This window comes from Echinops telfairi, unplaced genomic scaffold, assembly GCF_000313985.2.
Source record: "Echinops telfairi isolate 266 unplaced genomic scaffold, ASM31398v2 ScPeMD7_7469;HRSCAF=8507_0, whole genome shotgun sequence".
Taxonomy (NCBI): domain Eukaryota; kingdom Metazoa; phylum Chordata; class Mammalia; order Afrosoricida; family Tenrecidae; genus Echinops; species Echinops telfairi.
This window is the reverse complement of record NW_022111372.1, coordinates 7,267,366-7,270,875: the sequence shown is the minus strand read 5'-3', so window position 1 is coordinate 7,270,875 and position 3,510 is coordinate 7,267,366.

The window sequence follows — 3,510 nt, the reverse complement described above, 5'->3', positions numbered from 1 at the left end:
ATGTCCAAGTTTTCTAGTTCTTTAGTGTGTGTGTAGTGTGTCTGCTTTTATTGTTTTATCCCCTATTGTTTTTCTGTAACCATATTACTTCTCCCTGCTTTTCTGGAATTAGTCCTGGTTACTTTTGATTCGTAGTGACCGTACAGGCAGTAGTGGAATAGAAATAGTTTAATACCCAGTTAGCTGCATTAATGACCACTTTAAGTATATAAAAAAGTTATATACTGCAAGGTAGTTTATTATTTTGTACAGTTAATCCTTAAATAAGACTAATGAAAGAGGTACACATTAAAAAAGAGTGAGGAATGTAAATTTGTGATATCCACATTAGGCAGCTGCCCAACCACCCACCATACTTAGAAAGAGCCCTGATTAAAAAATGACTTTTTAACATATGATTTGCAAAACTCAATAGAAAAAGTAGGTATTGGTACTGCCCAAGTGGTGTAAACTGGCTGAATCCCACCACTGCTTACAGGACAGGGTAGAAGAGCCCCTGTGGATGTCCAAGCCTGTTACTCTCTATGGGACTAGTATGTGTAACAGAGACAACATTTGTCTCAGTCAGGTGGAGGTCAAACCAAACCCAAGGAGGTACATGTTATTCCAACATAAAAAGGGGGAAAGTGGGGAAGGAGGAGGAAGGAAAGGTAAAAAGGTTGTGGGGGGTGGGGTTCAGAGATGATGGTGTGGGGGGAGCAGGGAACTAACCCATCTAGAGGGAGAGTATTGGTTATGTATCCACATAATTGGGAGTGTGCATTCAGAACCCACTAAGGTGCATCAAACCTCAGGGCAATGTAACCTCTTGGAAGAATGCATGAAAAGATTGAGCTACAGGACTGGCCCAATCAGAGCCAAACTGAGCCCCTCCCTAGAAGTATGTGTGACAGAGAACAACCCTAAACCTACAGCTTGAGGAGAGGGAATGGCATACCACGCCCACATGGAAGCAAACCAAGAAGGAAAAAGAGAAGGACAGTCTAGACCCCATATCACACACCAAGCCTGGAAGACATTGTTCCTGCAAGAAGCTGTTAAGGCACAGAGAGGCATGTAGGGTTGACAATAGCTCAAACATGTTGTCCTCTTAATGGAGCATACCTTGATGGAGGGCAATACCGGGACACATGGCAGGAATAAGTCTGGTCTGAACCCCCTGCTTTGGGGCCAATCAAGAAGGGAACATAACTGATCAGTAACGGGAGCAAAGCCAAGCCACAAAGCCCCTAAAGTGCCCACCAAATAGACTTCAGGGTAGGAGGGGCAGCTCCTGGAATTCCCCCAGGACCAGTGGGGTGGAGATAGTCATAAAGGTCAGTGGACAGTTCTGGAATTAAGTATGATTTTTCCTTTTTTTTTCCAATCTTTTCTTTTTGTTTGGTCTATGGTATTGTTGGTTTGCGTATTTATATAAGATAGGCAGGGGAAGAAGTGTGAGGAAAAAGAAACTGGACCGACAGGACCGGTGGGACTTGTGGGGGAAGGAGGCATGGGAAAGGAGTGATGACAAAACAGCACCATAGACAGGGGAACAACTAGGGAATTGAAATCAACACGAAGGATGATGTAGAGATCCAGGGGGTATTGGAATAACAGTAATCTAGCTGAGAAGAGTTACTAAGAAGCTGAAGTTGGGTGAGAATGATGGTGAGGCAGGAGGAAGGTAAAATGAAACAGAGGAACAATCTAGGAAGCAAAGCTGTGGATAGAGATATAAGCATAGGTGTGTACATATGTAAATACATTAATTCATAAAAATAGAGGTATTGACCTATGTACATATATTTATATGGCAATATACTGAGGTAGTGGATGGACTTTGGCCTCTGCTTCTACCCTCCCTCAATGCAAGAATACTTTGTTCTAACAAACTGGCATTATCTGATTTACACACATACACACACACACAACTGCGCAAACTCTGAAGACAAAGTGGGTGCATAAGCAAATGAGGTGAAGAAAGTCAAAGGTGCCCAGCTATCAAAAGATATAGCATCTGGGATCTTAAAGGCTTGAAGGTAAAAAAGCAGCCATCTAGAAGCAAAAATCCTGCATGGAAGAAGCACACCAGCCTGTGTGACCATGAGATGTCCTTAGGACAGGGTAAGAGGCATCAGAAGATAATAAAACAAACAAACAAACAAACAAAAATATATTGTAGAGAATGAAGGGCTTTGGAGCATCATCATTTTTAAAGCATTGTCTTCCCACTTGAACCCCTGATATCAGCTCCCCATTTCTTCTCCCTCCTTCCTCCGCCCTCCCTCCCTGATGAACCCTTAATAAGTTACAGATTGTTTTTTCCATATCTTACATCATCCTATGTACATATATGTTATTCATCCCCTGGGAGGATTCATGCATTTCTCTCCCCCTCTCTCTTTCTCTCTCTCTCTTTTAAAAATTATTTTCTTGGGGGCTCATACAACTCTTATCACAATCCATACATCCATCCATTGTCTCAAGCACATTTGTTGCAATCATCATTTTCAAAACATTTTCTTTCTACTTGAGCCCTTGATATCAGCTCCTCATTTCCCCCCTCCCTTCCCCACCATTCCTCCCTCTCTCCCCCTTGATAATTTATTAGTTATTATTAATTTTTCATGTTTTACACTGACCAATGTCTCTCTTCATCCACTTTTCTGTTGTCCATCCCCAAGGCAGGGGATTATATGTAGATCATTGTGATCTGTTCCCCCTTTCTCCCCCTACCTTACCCTTACCCTCCTGGTATTGATTACTCTCATTATTGATACTGAAGGGTTTATACATACTGAATTCCCTGTGTTTCCAGCTCTTATCTGTACCCCTGTACATCCTCTGGCCTATCTGGATTTGTAAGTTAGAATTGGGATCATGATTGGGGGTGGGGGTGGGGGGGCTGGAGGAGAATCATTAAACAACTAGAGGAAAGTTTTATGTTTCATCATTGCTACACTGCACCCTGACTGGCTCATCTCCTCCCTGCAACCCTTCTGTAAGGGGATGTCCAGTTTCCTACAGATGAGCTTTGGATGTCCACACCCCACTCCCCCTCATTCACAATAATATGATTTTTTGTTTTTTAATGCCTGGTACCTGATCTGATCGATACCTGGTAATCACATGGGCTGTTGTGATTCTTCCATGTGGGCTCCATTTCTTCTCAGCTAGATGGCCGCTTGTTTATCTTAAAACATGTAAGATCTCAAATGGTATATCTTTTGATAGCCAAGCACCATCAGCTTTCTTCACCACATTTGCTTAAGCACCTGCTTTGTCTTCAGTGATTGTGTCAGGAAGGTGAGTGTCACAAAATGCCAGCTTAATAGAACAAAATGTTCTTGCATTGAGGGAGTACTTGAGTAGAGGCCCAATGTCCATTTGCTACCTGAATACTAACCTATAAATATATGACCGTAGATCTATTTCCCCATCATCATATATAAATATATTTACATATGTACATACCTGTATTTAGAAGCCTTTTGCCTCTTAGTTCTTTCCTCTATTTTCTTTTACTTT